The sequence below is a fragment of the Budorcas taxicolor genome, chromosome 9, assembly GCF_023091745.1.
Source record: "Budorcas taxicolor isolate Tak-1 chromosome 9, Takin1.1, whole genome shotgun sequence".
Taxonomy (NCBI): domain Eukaryota; kingdom Metazoa; phylum Chordata; class Mammalia; order Artiodactyla; family Bovidae; genus Budorcas; species Budorcas taxicolor.
The window spans coordinates 74943230-74953042 of NC_068918.1; positions in this window are offsets into that span (position 1 = coordinate 74943230).

The following is a 9813-nucleotide window of genomic DNA, read 5'->3' on the forward strand; positions in this document are numbered from 1 at the left end:
ACAGTTAAAATCCTTAGAACAACCCTATAAGGGTTGGTATTATTAACTTTGACAAACTGAGTCTTAAAAAGTCTCAGGTATCTTACCTAAGTTTAGAAACCTAGTAAACAGATTTGAATTCTGGCAGTCTGACACTGAGCCTGCTCTTAACAACTCTATTGTGCTGATTCTGCAAGTAGGTGTGATCTGTATTAATCAGGATATGCTACACTGTGCTACAGTCTCAGAAAAGAAGGGAGGGAGGGAAGGGGGAAGCAGGGGGAGCTGAGGGAGAAAAGAGAGAGGAAAGAAAGATGAGAGAGAGGACTGAAATTTCAATGCCTCAAGAAAATAGTGTTTATTTCATGTTCACATAAAATTTGCCACACACCCCTCCCCCTTCATCCTGGTAGCAACTTGAACTTGGTCTCTAAGTTATTTCAGTAAAGCAAATGCATGAGCTGGAGGTTTGTCCCCTGATCTCTGACTGCAAGGGAGGCTGGAAAATGCAGTCATCCTAATGCCTAAGGTCAATGGTGAACAGGTTTCCTCGTCTCTACCACAGCCATTATCCTCAATCTACAGGTAAGAAAACTGGCGCTCAGATATACTAAGTAATTTGCCTAAAGTCACAGGGCTAATAAGTGTTGATGACTAAGTTCACAGGATCACCAGAATCCAGATCAGCTTACCTACTGATCACCAAACGATGCAGACCCCTAAGTCTCCTGGCCTTTTCCACACTGTCACCACTCTGACTGCACACAGAATATTTGCTAGTGTAGATTCTTGATTTGTTATCTTCTTTCAGGTTTTCGCTACAATATAATCTGCTTTCATGTAGCCACAAGGACTAACACATGGCAGACATTTTTAGCACAAATTTCCATCACCAATCCTTTCCATTTATCAAAACCCAGTCTGATGGCTGATGGCAAAGAGTGCAACCAGTGCTTCAGGGAAGGTTCTGCTACCTCAGGTAGCTAGATGTGACTCAGAATAACCTTCATCCTTCTGTAATGGGAAACTTAATTCACCATAAGTAGTGATGATCAAGGGGCAGCCTTTTTACGTGGTTGAAAACATTAAACTTCTTTCTTCATAACTTTCAGCTAAATGACTTTTAGCTAAAATTAACTTCTTACTGCCTAACTTGTTAGTGTCAAGGCTTCCTTGATGGCTCAGTGGTAAAGAATCTGCCTGTAATGCAGGAGGTGGAGCAGACACTGTGTTCAATCCGCTGGTTGGGAAGAACCCCTGGAGGAGGAAATGGCAATTCATTCCAACATTCTTGCCTGGGAAATCTCTTTGGACAGAGGAGCTTGGAGGGTTACAGTCCCAAGGGTCACAAAGATTTTGACATGACTTGTTAAATAACTGGTTAAAACATTCTGAGATAAAAAGATATGAAATTCATACGTTTACAAAATTATTGTAGAACCCTAGTGATAGGATGAAATACTTTTCTAGGAGAGAGAACTTTTAATTAGTGAGCAGTTTCTGCCCACTCAGGCTGATGATATCTGATCTGACAAAATACAATCTATTGCTCCTGGAGAAATAAGTGTCCTTTATTCCTTGATTAGATATGTTTTATTTCTACTTAATGGAGAGAGTGGCTGCAGCCTCTTCAGCAAAAGACAGCCTCAGGGGGCATTGTACCTGAGACCTAGAGAGATGGAAGTGATAAAGGACCCCTGATCACTGACCCACATTCGCAAGGCATGCAGTGACCCCTGTGGGTTGACATGTCCCTTCCCAAGATACAAAGAGGGTGCACTTTATGGCATATTTACTTTCACCTTTCTGATTGGGGTGTTTGCTGCATAGATTTTCAGAGAAGTTCTCATTCTAACAGGTTGTAAAATACTAGTCAAAAGTATTGTTTCAGCCTCTTCTACCTACAGAACTACTGTAAATCCTCATTGTTTCCTTTTATTTTTATTGAAGTATAGTTGTTTTGGGGCTTCCAAGGTGGCTTAGTAACTTCCCTGGTGGCTCAGATGGTAAAGCATCTGCCTACAATGCAGGAGACCTGGGTTCAATCCCTTGGTTGGGAAAAATCTCCTGGAGAAGGAGATGGCAACCCACACCAGTATTCTTGCTTGCTTGCCAATGCAGGAACTGCAAGAGATGCAGGTTACTGGGTTTGATCCCCTGGTTGGCGAGGTCCCCTGGAGAAGGAAATGACAACCCACTCCAGTATTCTTATGAGGATAATCCCATGGACAATAGCCTACCAGGCTCTACTGTCCGTGGGGTTCCAAAGAGTTGGACATGATGGAGCAACTCAGCTTGATAGTTAATTTACGATGTTGTGTTCAGTTCAGTTCAGTCACTCAGTCGTGTCCGACTCTTTGAGACCCCATGAATCGCAGCATGCCAGGCCTCCCTGTCCATCACCAACCCCCGGAGTTCACTCAGATTCACCTCCATCGAGTCAGTGATGCCATCCAGCCGTCTCATCCTCTGTCGTCCCCTTCTCCTCCTGCCCCCAACCTCTCCCAGCATCAAAGTCTTTTCCAATGAGTCAACTCTTCACATGAGGTGGCCAAAGTACTAGAGTTTCAGCTTTAGCATCATTCCTCCCAAAGAAATGCCAGGGCTGATCTCCTTCAGAATGGACTGGTTTGATCTCCTTGCAGTCCAAAGGACTCTCAAGAGTCTTCTCCAACACCACAGTTCAAAAGCATCAATTCTTTGGTGCTCAGACTTCTTCACAGTCCAACTCTCACATTCATACATGACTACTGGAAAAACCATAGCCTTGACTAGACGGACCTTAGTCGGCAAAGTAATGTCTCTGCTTTTGAATTGGTTTCTCCTTTACAATGTAGTGAATTAGCTATTTTGTTGTTGTTCAGACATGTCCGGCTCTTTGCAAATCCCATGGACTGTAGCATGCCAGGTTCCTCTGTCCTCTGCTATCTCACCCAGTTTGCTCAAATTCATGTTCATTGAGTCGGTGATGCTATCTAACCATCATATTATTCCCTCCCTCTTGGACTTGCCTCCCACCTTCCCATCCCACTCATCTAGATCACCAGAGAGCATCAAGCTGAGATGAACTGGAGATTAGGTTTGACACATATACACTACCACCTGTAAAATGGTTAGCTAGTGGGAACCTGCAAAGTAGCACAGAGAGCTTAACTCATTACTTTGTTGCAATGACTCTCCAAGTTTGACTCTACAGATCTTAAATCTGAAAGTCCAGAGATTTTATTCAATAAATACTATCCACTTTCACATTCACACTCCACCATTCTAAATTTGCCTGAATATAAAGGCTAAACTAAACAATGGACATGGAACAACAGACTGGTTCCAAATAGGAAAAGGAGTACGTCAAGGCTGTTTATTGTCAGCCTGCTTATTTAACTTATATGCAGAGTACATCATGAGAAATGCCAGACTGGATGAAGCACAAGCTGGAATCAAGATTACTGGGAGAAATTTCAATAACCTCAAATATGCAGATGACACCACCCTTATGGCAGAAAGTGAACAGGAGCTAAAAATTCTCTTGTTGAAAGTGAAAGAGGAGAGTGAAAAACATGGCTTAAAGCTCAACATTCAGAAAACTAAGATCATGGCATCTGGCCCCATCACTTCATGGGAAATAGATGGGGGAACAGTGGAAACAGTAGCTGACTTTATTTTTTTGGACTCCAAAATCACTGCAGATGGTGATTGCAGCCAAGAAATTAAAAGATGCTTACTCCTTGGAAGGAAAGTTATGACCAACCTATATAGAATATTAAAAGCAGAGATATTACTTTGCCAACAGAGGTCCGTCTAGTCAAGGCTATGGTTTTCCCAGTGGTCATGTATGGATGTGAGAGTTGGACTGTGAAGAAAGCTGAGCACAGAAGAATGGATGCTTTTGAACTGTGGTGTTGGAGAAGACTCTTGAGAGTCCCTTGGACTTCAAGGAGATCCAACCAGTCCATCCTAAAGGAGATCAGTCCTGGGTGTTCATTGGAAGGACTGATGCTGAAGCTGAAACTCCAATACTTTGGCCACTTCATGTGAAGAGTTGACTCATTGAAAAAGACCCTGATGCTGGGAGGGATTGGGGGCAGGAGGAGAAGGGGACGACAGAGGATGAGATGGCTGAATGGCATCACCGACTCAATGGATGGGAGTTTGAGTGAACTCTGGGAGTTGGTGATGGACAGGGAGGCCTGGCGTGCTGTGATTCATGGGGTCATAAAGAGTCAGACACGATTGAGCGACTGAACTGAAAGGGAAAATATGCACTCATGAAGATTTCGTTTTCTCTGACTGTAGTCTCTCCTGTTTACCAGTTCTGTTGACATAAACAGATAAAATTGAATGACATCTCATTTTTTCTGGTGCCAGTGTATGAAAAAAATTATGATATTGCAGGTCATTATGTATACTGTATAAAGCAACTTCACTTCAAATCAATAATATCTATATTCCTCTTCCTTACAACCAACATGAATGGGTTTAAATTTAATTCCAAAAATGTTTATCAAAAGCTTAATAAGAAACATCATCTCTATATACTTATAAATTTTTTTAAAAATCCATTATTTTCAAGCTGATTCTCTTTAAACTGCTGTCTAGAAACAACCTTAAATCGCTATTGAATATTTTTTAAAAACTTTACCTCCACAGCCAAAGTGAAAGAAAGGAGAGGAAAATCTTTTCACATTTTGGAAATCACTGGATCCTTCAAGACACCAGGAATTAAACCTAAAATATGGGTGAATTTAATCCCTTAGCAAATACCATTGTTCTTTATATTAAAAGTAAAGTTAGAAAAGTTATTTATGAGTATAACACTGCCCACTTTGACCATATTGGTGCTCAAAGAGTTGTTACAATTTCTTTCAAAGATTTGAAATAAACTGTCAACAGCTTCATTGTGTCACCTGGCCAAAGACAGGATGGAGATTCTTTTCTTTCTTGAATCCTTTATGGTTAAATGAGTATCCCAGGAGTTCATATGTTTAGTAGTTTGTTGCTAAGAATCAGGGATTAGGACGGGAATTTCACAATCTAATGGTTGTCAACTGTGTTTCTTCCAGTGGAAGCCAACCTTCATGGTTGGAAGCAAAATAGAAAATCAGCATCTCAGGAATCTTTCAAGCCCCCAGCTTTTAAATAAATCTGGTAACAATAATGAATGTTACTCTAAGGCCTCTAGGTTCTCAAACATGCAATGCACTTTAGCAGTACCCAGGGAGCTTGAAAAATAAAACATTGTTGGGTCTAATGACCTAGTATTTCTATTGTGCAGCAAGTTTCGAGAATCATTGTATCAAGTGTAGCAAGAATAGACACTGGATTTTAAAAAGGAGAAACAATCCTCAAGGGTTGCATCAATAGAAAAATTTGTTTTTAAAAATCATGCTCCTATCTAAAACCCTGGCCACGTTGTGTATAACAAACTGACAGCTCACCTTTCATGGTCCAGGCAGCCCAGAAAAGCTACAGTAAATACTAAAGAACAACCTTGGGAGACAAGGAGCTTTCTCCTCTTGTCCTCATTACTCTTCATCTAGTTCCAGCTGGAAGTAACATCCTCCAATAGGAAAGAGAGGGATTTGGACTGAATACCAAACGAGGAGGGTAGAAATGTGAGAGATAGTATTGGAGGATAAACTCTATGTGCAGCAACCACAAAGTCACCAGCTTTATTCTTTATATTTCCCAGTTCATGCAGACATGGATACTTTGAACCTATGTTCTATCGGACTCCCTATGGTTTTTATATAAATGATTAAGCACATTATATGTGACTCATTAAAGAACTGGTTATAAAGAACTGAAAGCCAGACACTCCACTCTGTGCTCAAGAACTCACTGGCAATTCAAAAACCAGACAAGTAAAAAAGTGTCCAGCAACACAAGAGTAGGAGTGATCGGTTCTGGTGGTGTTCCGAGCCTTCCTTCTGCTCAGCAGTCATGATCATCGCTGCCTGGGTCTGCTGCCTGGTCACCCACCTGGCTCTCAGAGGGAAGAGAGGCACCACAGTCAGTCCATAATCAGACCATAAAATCAGTCAATAAATAACAAATGCTGAATTTCAAAGGGAGATTCTCATCAATAATTTCTTCTTTTTCTAAAACCATTAGTAGTAGAAAAACGGAGGAGATTGTCAACTTAGGTGGCATTTAATGCTTCTGACACCTACCTATGAATTGTGAATTTTTCTTACTGTTTTGAAAGAAGAAATATAGCTAGATTCATGGCTCATGGCTGTTTTTGGTTGTATATGTGTGTGTGTGTGTGTGTGTGTGTGTGTGTGTTTTGTGTGTGGGTGTGTAACATAAGATCTGTCCTAGATACTCTTGTGACTACAAAGATGAAAAAGATAGAAGCCTGCAGGACCAGGAACTGTAACAGACATGCCACGTAAATGATATCATCCAATTTATTATTACTTACTGTTTTGTTATTTATTATCTCATTTGATTAATCCTTCACAACAACCTTATGAGTTTTGGTATTACTTTTTCTTAGATTGGTAGCCAATTCTCTTTTATATACCAGGATTACCTTATCCTCAAGTGTGTGTATAAAAGCAGAATATCAAGAGTATTTTATGGTCAAATAATTTTGGAAACCCTTAGTTAAATAAAGATGCTTCTCTACTAGGGAACGTCTCAGAGCTTTTAATCCAATATTCACTGGAACTCTCTAAGAGAGTGATAAGCACACGATGTGAACTCAACCAGTTTGACCATAGAAAGCATTGTTAGGATGACTTCTCTTGGCAACACTATCTAGGGAGAAACCGTCTGTGTGAGTACAGCCTTCTATTATTTGCTCTCAGAAGCCATAGGCTCCAAAGAGCATTGAATAAAGGCACAAATACCCATCTTAAAGGCTGGATGTGGTCAGTGCTCTCAGACAGGAAGAGATAGAAGCCAGGGCAGTTCAGGGTAAAAAGGAAAATATTTCCAGCTGTTAGAACAGACTGCTCAGGAAATGTGACATTTGGACTTTATCAACAGTGGTATCAGTTTCCTCCCAGGATCCCACTCTCAAAACCCAGTGATCAGCAGAGTTAGCTGCAATTGGGAATCACCTGGAGGCTTTAACAAATGTTAATCTCTGGGTCCGACTCCCAGAGAGTCTGATTTATCTGGTTTGGGGTATAGGCCAGACATCAGGATTTTTAAATCTGACCAAGTGATATAATGAACAGTCAAGGTTGAGACTCTTGAGAAGTCTGGGACTTGCCTTATCCAGAATAAAAACAATGCTTTCTCTGTAAAAATTCTCATGGTGACACCCCTCAGCTGTTCCCACAGTCAAAAGCCATAATCAGGTATAGGTTTTCACCTTTTTAATGTCTGGGCCAGTATCACAGAAGCTTCCAGATTTGCCTCCTTCTTTCAGATTTTCTCTCTTGTGGTGTGTTTATCATTTAAAACTAAACCTATAGAAGCTTTACAGGATCAGGATAATAAAGCTATTAAGAGCAGGCTCAGTGTCAGACTGCCAGAATTCAAATCTATTAACCAGGTTTATAAACTTAAGTAAGATACCTGAGACTTTTTAAGACTCAGTTTGTCAGAGTTAATAATACCAGCCCTTATAGGGTTTCTCTAAGGATTTTAACTGTTTAACCCTGGGAAACATCCAGTGCAGTACCTGTCACATATTTGATAGTCATTAAATGTTAGCTGCCATTTCCTCCACCTCCTCCTTCTTCATTATTAGCATCATCTCCATCATTTTGTTACTTTTTGGATTAACTCATGCAACTGTCCAGAAGTTAAAGGAAGCTTGTTAGGACCCTGTTAGGAACTGGAAGCTTTCTAGGGATGCAGAATCCCAAGCTCCACCCCAGATCAGCATTTTCAAGGTGAATTACAGACACATTTAAGTTAGGAGCTGCTTCCATTCTGGGTTGTCAGCTTTGCTCAGATTAGAATCACCTGAAAACAGCTTTAAAAAAATTGATCCCAGACCAATCAAATCAGAATTCTGGTAATGGGACCCAAGCATCAGTATTTTCAGAGTGCCAAGGGCAATAGTACAGCTAAAGTTGAGAGATTGTTTTAGGTTTAGAGATTTACCAGTAACCTCAAGCTTCTCATTCTAGGTCAGCCTCACTTTTTCTCTCTCTCCTACTCTCTTCTGTATCTCCCTATTTCTTTCTCCCTCTCTTTTCTTATTGGGCTTCCCTGGTGGCTCAGATGGTAAAGAATCTGCCTGTAATGCAGGAGACATAGGTTCTATCCCTAAGGGAAGATCCCCTGGAGGAGGAAATGGCAACCCACTCCAGTATTATTGCCTGGAAAATTCTATGGACAGAGGAGCCTGGTAGGTTGCAGCCCATAGGACCGCAAAGAGTCAGACACAGCTGAGCAGCTCTCATTTTCACTCTCTCTTCTTCCTGCAGCCAGATTCTATTTTCTTTTCCAATTTTTTTGCTTCTTTTTCCCTCAAACTTGCTTATGTTCAGATTCTGAACTCTAACTTGAGCACTGATAACTCCTTCATTTGAAAGAGGGTAAACTGGTATTCCAAACTCAACCTTTGGTCACTTCCTAGATAAGCCCCCACCCCTGCAATTGTCTTAATTCTGCATACAGCCTCATCTACACCACCTTCATTTTATATCCTTTACCTTCAGATCTGCTAAAGGGAAAGGTCTATACCTATTTCAATTCTTGGTAGGCAAACATTTCTAGACATAAAAACAAACAATAAAACTTTATTTTAAAAAAGCTTTTTTAAAAAAATAAAAGCTTGTCTAAAACATTACCAAGAAGATGGATCATGGTACCAAATTTTTATAGCTTTCAGACTTCTTTTACATTCATGAACACATGTGAATCTTACAACAGTCCTTTTAAGTGTTCTAAATCCCATCAAGCATTCATATATAATGAGGAGGAGTTAAATGACTTGCCCGTGTCCTCAGAGCTAGTCACTGGTGAAGCCAGGTCTTAGATACTTACCTTCTGGTATATTTCAGTCTACTTCTATCACACCACACTTCAAGTCAGAAGGTCCAGAATGTGACTGCTCAAACCCAGTGTCAGGCAGTGCCAACTAATGAGAATAAAACAGGAGCCTATGAGCTGTGCCTCTCTGCATTTGCCTAATTATCATGGCAGGCCTAGCAAGACATGATTCTCTGGCTTGGAAGTTCTACATTAAACAAGAAGTAGAGATCTGTGGTTTTGAATCTTCCTTCAGGAAATTTTGTTTTCATTAAAAAATTTACTAGTCCATGGTCAGACTTCTCTCCAAAACCACTGCAATATTTGCTTGGATAATGAGCTTTCAGTGTGTTTTTGACCTGAACTTTACCTATTTCCCACAGGCTCACCAGCCTGCCACCTCTCACTGAAATGTTTCAAGCATAGAATGCAGGGAGGAGAGAAGAGACCTGCATGCAATAGAAAAACAAAATGAACAAATAATAAATGGGAAAGTGCATCATTTACCTCTGAAGAGCATTGAATTAAATATTAAAACACCATTGGAAGAGAAACCACTTCCAATCAAAAAATTATGTTCATGGCATTTTTTATTTCATTCATTATATTATTTCTTTACATCTAGAATTTCTGAAGACTTAAAATTTATTAAGGGTAGGTTTTAACGTTCTTACCACACAAAACAAAAACAAAGGCAACTATGTGAAGTGGTATATATGTTAATTGCCTTGATTGTGGTGGTCATTTCACAGTGCGCAGGTAATCAAAACTGATTCCTACTATAAACAAGGTGAAAAGACAACCCTTAAAATGGGAAAAAGTAACAGCAAATGAAATAACTGACAAAGGACTCAGTTCAGTTCAGTTGCTCAGTCATATCCAACTCTTTGCGACCCC